Below are 12,133 nucleotides of genomic sequence, written 5' to 3'. Positions count from 1 at the left end.
TCAAACAGCAGATGACAAGAGTGAACACCAACGTTTTAGGAATCAGCGAACTAAAATGGACTGGAATGGGTGAATTGAACTTCAATTCAGTTAAGTTCAGTCGCTCAGTCGTGTCTGACTCTTTGCGACCCCATGAACTGCAGCATGCCAGGCCTCCCTGTCCATCACCAACTCCTGGAGTTCACTCAAACTCATGTCCATCGAGTCGGTGATGCCATCCAGCCATCTCATCCTCTGTCGTCCCCTTCTCCTCCGGCCCCCAATCCCCCCCAGCAGCAGAGTCTTTTCCAGTGAGTCAACTCTTTGCATGAGGTGGTCAAAGTACTGGAGTCTCAGCTTCAGCATCATTTCTTCCAAGGAACACCCAGGACTGATCTCCTTTAGAATGGACTGGTTGGATCTCCTTGCAGTCCAAGGGACTCTCAAGAGTCTTCTCCAACACCACAGTTCAAAAGCATCAATTCTTCAGTGCTCAGCTTTCTTCACAGTCCAACTCTCACATCCATGGCTACTAGAAAAACCATAGCCTTGACTAGACAGACCTTTGTTGGCAAAGGTCTCTGCTTTTGAATATACTATCTAGGTTGGTCATAACTTTCCTTCCAAGGAGTAAGCGTCTTTTAATTTCATGGCTGCAGTCACCATCTGCAGTGATTTTGGAGCCCAGAAAAATTAAGTCTGACACTGTTTCCACTGTTTCCCCATCTATTTCCCATGAAGTGATGGGACCGGATGCCATGATCTTAGTTTTCTGAATGTTGAGCTTCAAGCCATCTTTTTCACTCTCCTCTTTCACTTTCATCAAGAGGCTTTTTAGTTTCTCTTTACTTTCTGCCATAAGGGTGGTGTCATCTGCATATCTGAGGTTATTGATATTTCTCCCGGCAATCTTGATTCCAGGGTGTGCTTCTTCCAGCCCAGCGTTTCTCATGATGTACTCGGCATATAAGTTAAATAAGCAGAGTGACAATATGCAGCCTTGACCTACTCCTTAGATGACCATTATATCTACTACTGTGGGCAGGAATCCCTTAGAAGAAATGGAGTAGCCATCACAGTCAACAAAAGAATCTGAAATGCAGTACTTGGATGCAATCTCAAAAACGACAGAATGATCTCTGTTCGTTTCCAAGGCAAACCATTCAATATCATGGTAATCCAAGTCTATGCCCTGACCAGTAATGCTGAAGAAGCTGAAATTAAATAGTTCTATAGCCTTTGACTGTGTGGATCACAATAAACTGTGGAAAATTCTGAAAGAGATGGGAATATTAGAGCACCTGACCTGCCTCTTGAGAAATCTGTATGCAGGTCAGGAAGCAACAGTTAGAACTGGACATGGAACAACAGACTGGTTCCAAATAGGAAAAGGAGTATGTCAAGGCTGTATATTGTCACCCTGCTTATTTAACTTCTATGCAGAGTACATCATGAGAAACGCTGGGCTGGAAGAAGCACACCCTGGAATCAAGATTGCCGGGAGAAATATCAATAACCTCAGATATGCAGATGACACCACCCTTATGGCAGAAAGTGAAGAGGAACCAAAAAGCCTCTTGATGAAAGTGAAAGTGGAGAGTGAAAAAGTTGGCTTAAAGCTCAACATTCAGAAAACTAAGATCATGGCATCCGGTCCATCACTTCATGGGAAATAGTTGGGGAAACAGTGGAAACAGTGTCAGACTTAATTTTTCTGGGCTCCAAAATCACTGCAGATGGTGACTGTAGCCATGAAATGAAAAGACGCTTACTCCTTGGAAGGAAAGTTATGACCAACCTAGATAGCATATTCAAAAACAGAGACATTACTTTGCCAACAAAGGTCTGTCTAGTCAAGGCTATGGTTTTTCCAGTGGTCATGTATGGATGTGAGAGTTGGACTGTGAAGAAGGCTGAGTGCCGAAGAATTGATGCTTTTGAACTGTGGTGTTGGAGAAGACTCTTGAGAGTCCCTTGGACTGCAAGGAGATCCAACCAGTCCATTCTGAAGGAGATCAGCCCTGGGATTTCTTTGGAGGGAATGATGCTGAAGCTGAAACTCCAGTACTTTGGCCACCTCATGTGAAGAGTTGACTCACTGGAAAAGACTCTGATGCTGGGGGGGATTGGGAGCAGGAGGAGAAGGGGATGACAGAGGATGAGATGGCTGGATGGCATCACAGACTCAATGGACGTGAGTCTGAGTGATCTCCGGGAGTTGGTGATGGACAGGGAGGCCTGGTGTGCTGTGATTCATGGGGTTGCAAAGAGTCGGACACGACTGAGCTACTGAACTGAATTGAACTAAAGAAAACCTACAAGACCTTCTAGAACTAACATCCAAAAAAGGTGTCCTTCTCATTATAGGGGACTGGAATGCAAAAGTAGGAAGTCAAGAAACACCTGGAATAACAGGCAAATTTGGCCTTGGAGTACAGAATGAAACAGCACAAAGGCTAATAGAGTTTTGCCATAGCAAAAACTCTATGTTTGGTCATAGCAAACACTTTCTTTGAACAACATAAGAGAGGACTCAACGCATGGACATCACCAGATGGTCAACATCAAAATCAGATTGATTATACTCTTTGTAGATGAAGATGGAGAAGCTCTATACAGTCAGCAAAAACAAGACCAGGAGCTGACTATGGCTAGATCATGAACTCCTTATTGCCAAATTCAGACTTAAATTGAAGAAAGTAGGGGAAGCCTCTAGAGCATTCAGGTATGACCTAACTCAAATCTCTTACGATTATACAGTGGAAGAGACAAATAGATTCAAGGGATTAGATCTGATAGAGTGCCTGAACAACTATGGACAGAGATTCCCGACATTGTACAGGAGACAAGGATCAAGACCATCTCCCAGAAAAAGAAATGCAAAAAAGCAAAATGGCTGTCTGAGGAGGCTTTACAGATAGCTATGAAAAGAAGAGAAGCCAAAAGCAAAGGAGAAAAGGAAAGATATACCCATTTGAAGGCAGAGTTCCATAGAATAGCAAGAAGAGATAAGAAATCCTTCCTCAGTGATCAGTGCAAAGATATAGAGGAAAACAATAGAATGGGAAAGACTAGAGATCTCTTCAAGAAAATTAGAGATACCAAGGGAAAATTTCTTGCAAAAATGAGAACAATAAAGAACAGAAATGGTATGGACCTAACAGAAGTAGAAGATATTAAGAAGAGGTGGCAAGAATACACAGAAGAACTATACAAAAAAGATCTTCATGACCTAGATAATCACGATGGTATGATCACTCGCCTAGAGCCAGACATCCTGAAATGTGAACTCAAGTGGCCCTTAGGAAGCATCACTACGAACAAAGCTAGTGGAAGTGATGGAATTCCAGTTGAGCTATTTCAAATCTTAAAAGATGTGCTGTGAAAGTGCTGCACTCAATATGCCAGCAAATTTGGAAATTCAGCAGTGGCCACAGGGCTGGAAAAGGTCAGTTTTCATTCCAGTCCCAAAGAATGCTCTAACTACGGCACAACTGCACTCATCTCTAGTAAAATAATGCTCAAAATTCTCCAAGCCAGTCTTCAACAGTACATGAGCCAGGAACTGCCAGATGCTCAAGCTGGATTTAGAAAAGGCAGAGGAACCAGAGATCAAATTGCCAACATCTGTTGGATCATTGAAAAAGCAAGAGAGTTCCAGAAAAACATCTATTTCTGCTTTATTGACAATGCCAAAGCCTTTGACTGTGTGGATCACAATAAACTGTGGGAAATTCTGAAAGAGATGGGAATACCAGACCACCTGACCTGTCTCTTGAGAGATTTGTGTGCTGGTAAGGAAGCAACAGTTAGAACTGGACATGGAGCAACAGACTGGTTCCAAATAGGAAAAGGAGTACGTCAAGGCTGTATATTGTCATTCTGCTTATTTAACTCATATGGAGAGTACATCATGAGAAATGCTGGGCTGGATGAAGCACAAGCTGGAATCAAAATTGCCAGGAGAAATATCTATAACCTCAGATATGTAGATAACACCACCCTTATGGCAGAAGGTGAAGAACTAAAGAGCCTCTTGATGAAAGTGAAAGAGGAGAGTGAAAAAGTTGGCATAAAACTCACCATTCAGAAAACTAAGATCATTGGCATCTGGTCCCATCACTTCATGGCAAAAAGATGGGGATACAATGGAAACAGTAACAGACTTTATTTCCTGGGCTCCAAAATCACTGCAGATGGTGACTGCAGCCATGAAATTAAAAGACGCTTACTCCTTGGAAGGAAAGTTATGACCAATCTAGACAGCATATTAAAAAGCAGAGACATACTATGCCAAGTCTGTCTAGTCAAAGCTGTGGTTTTTCCAGTAGTCATATATGAATGTGAGAGTTGGACTATAAAGAAAGCTGAGCACTGAAGAATTGAAGCCTCTGAACTGTGGTGTTGGAGAAGACTCTTGAGAGTCCCTTGGACTGCAAGGATATCCAATCAGTCAATCCTAAAAGAAATCAGTCCTGAATATTCATTGGAAGGACTGATGCTGAAGCTGAAACTCTGATACTTTGGCCACCTAATGTGAAGAACTAACTCATTTGAAAAGACCTTGATGATGGGAAAGATTGAAGGTGGGAGGAGAAGCGGACAGCAGAGGATGAGATGGTTGGATAGCATTACCGACTAAACGAACATGAGTTTGAGTAAACTCTGGGAGTTAGTGATGGACAGGGAGGCCTGGCGTGTTGCAGTCCATGGGGTTGCAAAGAGTCGGAGACAACTGACAACTGAACTGAAGTGGACTGTTGTGGAGACTAAATAGTATGCTACTAATGAATAAGAGTCATTGAAGAAATTTAAAAAGAAATCAAAAACTACTTGGAGACAAATGAAAATACATGATTCTTATTTTATGGGGTGCAGCAAAACCAGTTCTAAGAAGAAAGTTTATAGCAGTACAAGCCTACTACAGGAAATATGGAAAAGTTCAAATAAACAACCAAACTTTATAACTAAAGGAACTTAAAAAAAAATACCAAGCCCAAAGTTAGTAGAATGAAAGAATAACAAAGATCAGAGGAGAAAATAGAGACTAAAAAGACAATATAAAAGTTCAATGAAATAAGAGCTTTGTTCTTTGAAAAGACAAGCAAAGTTGGTAAATTCTTAGCCAGATTCATCAAGAAAAAAAGAGTAGACACAAATAAATAAAATAAGAATTTTTTAAAAAGTTACAACTGAAACCACAGAAATAGCAAGGATCATAAAAGTGTAATGCAAACAACTTTACACCAATAGAATGGACAGTCTAGAAAAAAATGAACAAATTCCTACAAATGTACAATCTCTCAAGACTGAATCAGGAAGAAATAGAAAGTATGAACAGACCAACTACCAGTAACAAAATTGTATCAGTAATGAAACTAAAACTCCCAAAAAGCAAAAGTCCAAGACCAAAAACTTCACAAGTGACTTCTACCAAATATTTAAAGACAAGTTAACAACTATCCTTCTCAAATTATTCCAAAAAGTCGAAGAGTGAGAAAAGCTTTCAAACTCATTCTATAAAGTAAGCGTCACCCTGACATCAAAACCAGACAAAGATATTGCAAAAAAAAAAAAAAAATTGTGAGTCAGTATCGCTGATGAACACAGATGCAAAAATCCTCAACAAAATATTAGCAAACTGAATTCAACAATACATTAAAAGTAGGATTTATCCCAAGATTTCAAGGATGGTTCAATATTCACAAATCAATCAATGTGATATATCACTTTACCAAATTGAAGAATAATATTTATAGAATCATCTCAATAGATACAGAGGAAGCTTTTGATAAAAGTTATATTCATTTATGATTTTTAAAACTCTTAACAAATTAAATATAGATGGAATATACCTCAACATAATACAGGCTATATATATATGTGACAAGCCCACAGCTGACATTATACTTAACAGTGAAAAGCTTAAAGCTTTCAGTCTAAAATCAAGATAAAAACAAGGATGCCCACTCTCATCACTTTTTTTCAACATAGTATTGGGAGTTCTGGCTAGAGCAACTGGGAAATAAAAAGAAGTAAACATCGTCAAAATTAGAAAAGAAGAAGTAAAAATGTCACTATTTGCAGAAGACAGAATATTATCTATAGAAAACTCTAAAGACTCCATCCATTATTAGAATTAATAATTTCAGTAAAGTTGCAGGATTAAAAATCAATACACAAAAATGATGTATGCCTATGCAATAATAATACTTATCAAAGAGAAATTAAGAAAAGAATCCTACATATAACTTCATCAAAAAGAATAAAACACCTAGAGATAAATTTAACAATAGAAAGACCTGTATATTGCAAACTATAAGACATTGATGAAAGAAATTGAAGAAGACACAAATAAAGGAATAATATTCAGTGCTTCAATATTGGATGAATCAATATTACTAAAATGTCTACACCACCCAAAGCAATCTATAGATTCAGTGCCATCCCTACCAAAATACCTGTGATATTTTTCAAAGAAATAGAACAGATAACCCTAAAATTTATGGAAACACACACACACTCAAAGCAATATTGAGAAAGAAGAACAAACTGGGAGGCATCACATTGCATGGTTTCATAATGTATTACAAAACTGTAAGAATTAAAACAGTATGGTGTTGACATAAAGACAGACACATATCAATAATCAGAACTGAGAGCCAAAAACTAAACTCATGTATATACAAGTAATTATTAACAAGGGACCCAAGAATATACAATGGGGAAAGGACAGTCTCTTCAATAAACAGTGTTGGGAAAACTGCACAGCCATATGTCAAAAAATGAAATGACCGTGATTTCACACTATACACAAAAATTAACTCAAAATGAGTTAAAGACTTAAACATAAAACCTGAAATCATAAAACTTCTAGAAGAAAACATAGGCAGCAATCCCTTTGAACTAGGTCTTGGTGATGATTTCTTTAATCTGATTCTAAAAGCAATAAAAGAAAAAAAAAATAAGTGGGACCACATAACACCTAAAAGCTTGTGCACAATAAAGGAGACCACCAACAAAATGAAAACACAACCTACTGAAAGGAATTGACTTTTAAAAAATTCAAAACATATATTTGATAAAGTGTTAATATACAACCTTTATAAATAACTCATACAACTCAATGGGAAAAAAAGCTAATGTTCCTCAAGAAAATAAATAAATAAAACTACCACGTGCTAACTTGCTTCAGTCGTGTCTAACTTTTTGCAACCCTGTGGACTATAGCCCTCCATTCTCCTCTGTTCATACGATTCTCCAGGCAAGAATACTGGAGTGGGATGACATGCCCTTCTCCAGGGGATCTTCCCAGCCCAGGGATCAAACCTGTGTCTCTTACATCTCATATACTAGCAGGTGGGTTCTTTAACACTAGCACCACCTGGGAAGCCATAAAACTACCACATGATCTATCAAACGCATTTCTGGGTACATATCCAAAGGAAATGATATCACTACCTGGAGGAGATACCCAGCTCTCATGTTCACTGCAGCATTATTTGCAATAGCCACAAGAAGGAAACCTAAATATCCATCAACAGAACAAAGAATGAAGAAAAATGTAGTATATACATAAAGAAATGTTGTTCAGCCATAAATAAGAGGAAAATCCTGCTGTTTGTGACAAGATAGATGGACCTTGAAGGCATTAAAGTAGCAACAGAGAAAAACATACTATATGTTTCTTGCTTATGTGTGAAATTTTAAAAATCCAATCTCATAGAAATATGTAAAATGATACTTACCAGGAGTCAGGATGCAGGAGATTGGGAGATGTTGGTCAAAACATACAAATTTCCACTTACAAGATGAATAAGCTCTTTGGATCTAATGTACAGCATGGTGACAATAATTAACAATACTGTATTATATAGGGGACTCCATGGTGGCAAAGATGGTAAAAAAACTGCCTACAGTGTGGAAAGACCTGTATCCAGTCCCTGGATTGGGAAGATCCCCTGGAGAAGGGAATGGCTACCTTTCCAGTATTCTTGGAACTTGCATGGTGGCTCAGACAGTAAAGAATAAGGAGAAGGAAATGGCTTTATATATACTTGCAAGTTGGATATCTTTTAATTCTTATTACCAAAAAAAAAAAAAATTAGTAATTATGTAGGGGTGGAAGTTTGACTAACCTCATTGTACTAATTATTTCATAATATTATGTTTCATAATCACATTAAACACTAGCTTACATGTCCTATAATCAATAATATCTCAATAGAGCTGGAAATAATAGAGTACTTTGATGGCTAGCTTTGTGAGGTGTGTTAACAAGTGATTTTTATTCTTCCGTATAATTTTTCAATGTTTTTCAAATTTTATGTAATCAAAATGGATTATTGATTACCATGGATTATTCTTATTAGGAAAAAATTCACTTTTAAAAAATTGTTTGTCCTAATGCTAAAAGAGGTGTTGTATTAGTGAATAATTAATGATTCCTGATTACTGAGATCTGATTTATGTATTTTTTAGTCACAAAGTTTATAAGATTTATAAGAGAACTTAAGGCTAATGATCTCAGAGTTTCCTTGTTATAAATATTTCAAATATATAATTATCTTAATGTTACTAATGTGCAGGCTTAAAAATCAAGCCAACTATATTTTTAAAATAGTTTTATAGTTTTCTAAAATATAACTGATTAAAGCTCAATTGTATAAATATTTAAAGAATTTTCGTTAAAGTTAGACACTTAAATGAATGTATAGTCTTTTGAATAAAGCTACTATAAACATCTGTGTGCAGGTTTTTGTGTGGACCTGCAAAGAAGTTTTCAACTCTTCTGAGTTAATACTAAGGAGTACAATTGCCAGGTAGTTTGGAAAGAGTATGCTTGGTTTTTTAGGAAACTGCCATATGGCCTTCCAAGGTTGCTGCGCCGTTTTGCACTCTCACCAGCGGTGGATGATACTTCCTATTGTATCACATCCTGTTGTCAGTGTTCTGGGTTTGGCCATTCTGATTGGTGCATAGAGATGTCTTATTGTTGTTTTGATTCACATTTCCCTCATGACACATCATGTGAAGCATTTTTTTTTCATGTGTTTGTCATCTGTGTATATTCTTTGGTGAGGTGTCTGATGGAGTCTTTGGCCTATTTTTTTTTTTTTTATCGTGTCATTTGTTTTATTGTTCTTGAGTTTTTAGAGTTTCTCTTATATTTTGGATAAAAGCCCTTTGTCCAATGTGTCTGTTGTATTTTCTCCCAGAATATAATTTGACTTCTTATTCTTTTGTCATTGTCTTTCACAGAGTGAAATTTTTTAGTTTTAAATGTCCAACACATCAATGATTTCTTTCATTGATTATGTCTTTGGTGTATTTAAGTCATCATCATACCCAAGGTCATCTAGGTCTTCTCCCATTATATCTTCTGGAAGTATCATATTTATTTTTTTAAAGGAGCATAATTACCTTACAACGTTGTGTTAGTACCTGTACAACAATGTGAATCAGCTATGTTGTTCAGCTGCTCAGTCATGCCGACTCTTTGCAGCCCCATGGACTGCAGCATGCCAGGCTTCCCTGTCCTTCACCATCTCCTGAAGTTTGCTCAGATTTGTATCTATTAAGTTGGCAATGCTATCTAACCATCTCATCCTCTGTTACATCCTTCTCCTTCTGCCCTCGATCTTTCCCAGCATCAGGGTCTTTTCCAGCTATATGTTTACATATATTCCCTCCCTCTTGAACCTTCCTCCCACTCCCACATCCCACCCCTCTAGGTCATCCAGAAGTTTTATAGTGCTATATTTTATGTATTTTATGGTCCATTTTGAAGTAAGCTTTGTGAAGGGTGTAAATTTGTGTCCAGATTCATTTTTTGTATGTCTGTGTACAATTGTTATGGTACTATTTGTGGGCAAGATTGTCATTGCTCTACTGTGTCACCTTTGCTGCTTTGTCAATGATAAGCTGACTATTTCTGGGCTCTCTACTCTATTTTCATTGATCCATTTGTCTATTGTTTTGCCATTGCTGTGTGTCTCGATTACTATAGCTTTGTGTAAGTCATGAAGTTGAGTAGTGTTAGTCCTTCACCTTTGTTCACTTTCAATATTGTGTTGGCTATTTTGGGGCTTTTATCTCTCCAAATAAACTTTAGAATTTGTTTATCAATATTCACAAAGTATTTTTCTGGGATTTTTATTGGAATTCCAATGAATCTATAGATCAAGTTGTGAAGAACTGACATCCTGAGGTGTTGAATCCTATCCATCAACATGGAATATCTATTTACTTAGCACTTTTTTTTTTTTAACTTTACAATATTGTATTGGTTTTGCCATACATCAACATGAATCCACCATGGGTGTACACGTGTTTCCCATCCTGAACCCCCCTCCCACCTCCATCCCTGTGCCATCCCTCTGGGTCATCCCAGTGCACCAGCCCCAACATCCTGTATCATGCATCGAACCTGGACTGGTGATTCATTTCATATATGATATTATACATGTTTCAATGTCATTCTCCCAAATCATCCCACCCTTTCCCTCTCCCACAGAGTCCAAAAGACTGTTCTATGCATCTGTGTCTCTTTTGCTGTCTCGCATACAGGGTTGTTGTTACCATCTTTCTAAATTCCATATATATGCATTAGTATACTGTATTGGTATTTTTCTTTCTGGCTTACTTCACTCTGTATAATAGGCTCCAGTTTCATCCACCTGATTAGAACTGATTCAGATGTATTCTTTTTAATGGCTGAGTAATGCTCCATTGTGTATATGTACCACAGCTTTCTTATCCATTCATCTGTTGATGGACATCTAGGTTGCTTCCATGTCCTGGCTATTATAAACAATGCTGTGATGAACATTGGGGTACATGTGTCTCTTTCAATTCTGGTTTCCTCAGTGTGTATGCCCAGCAGTGGAATTGCTGGATCATAAGGGAGTTCTACTTCCAGGTTTTTAAGGAATCTCCACACTGTTCTCCATAGTGGCTGTACTAGTTTGTATTCCCACCAACAGTGTAAGAGGGTTCCCTTTTCTCCACACCCTATCCAGCATTTATTGCTTGTAGACTTTTGGATCCCAGCCATTCTGACCAGCGTGAAATGGTACCTCATAGTGGTTTTGATTTGCATTTCTCTGATAATGAGTGATGTTGAGCATCTTTTCAGGTGTTTGTTAGCCATCTGTATGTCTTCTTTGGAGATATGTCTATTTAGGTCTTTGGCCCATTTTTTGATTGGGTCATTTATTTTCTGGAATTGAGCTGCAGCAGTTGCTTGTATATTTTTGAGATTGGTTCTTTGTCAGTTACTTCATTTGCTATTATTTTCTTCCATTCTGAAGGCTATCTTTTCACCTTGTTTATAGTTTCCTTTGTTGTGCAGAAGCCTTTAAGTTTAATTAGGTCCCACTTGTTTATTTTTGCTTTTATTTCCAATATTCTGGGAGGTGGGTCATAGAGGATCCTGCTGTGATGTATGTCAGAGAGTGTTTTGCCTATGTTCTCCTCTAGGAGTTTTATAGTTTCTGGTCTTACGTTTAGATCTTTAATCCATTTTGAGTTTATTTTTGTGTATGCTGTTAGAAAGTGTTCTAGTTTCATTCTTTTACAAGTGGTTGACCAGTTTTCCCAGCACCACTGGTTAAAGAGATTGTCTTTTCTCCATTGTATATTCTTGCCTCCTTTGTCAAAGATAAGGTGTCCATAGGTGTGTGGACTTATCTCTGGGCTTTCTATTTTGTTCCATTGATCTATATTTCTGTCTTTGTGCCAGTACAATACTGTCTTGATGACTGTGGCTTTTTAGTAGAGCCTGAAGTCAGGCAGATTGATTCCTCCAGTTCCATTCTTCTTTCTCAAGATTGCTTTTGCTATTCGAGTTTTTTTGTATTTCCATACAAGTTGTGAAATTATTTGTTCTATAATTTCTATAATTTGTTCTATAATTCTGTAACTCTGTGAAGAATGCCGTTGGTAGCTTGATAGGGATTGCATTGAATCTATAGATTGCTTTGGCTAATATACTCATTTGTACTATATTGATTCTTCCAATCCATGAACACGGTATATTTCTTCATCTATTAGTGTCCTCTTTGATTTCTTTCACCAGCGTTTTATAGTTTTCTGTATATAGGTCTTTAGTTTCTTTAGGCAGATATATCACTAAGTATTTGTTCTTTTCACT

This window comes from Bos javanicus, chromosome 3 (genome assembly GCF_032452875.1).
Source record: "Bos javanicus breed banteng chromosome 3, ARS-OSU_banteng_1.0, whole genome shotgun sequence".
Lineage (NCBI taxonomy): Eukaryota > Metazoa > Chordata > Mammalia > Artiodactyla > Bovidae > Bos > Bos javanicus.
The sequence above is the reverse complement of the archived record's forward strand: the minus strand, read 5'-3'. Positions refer to the sequence as shown.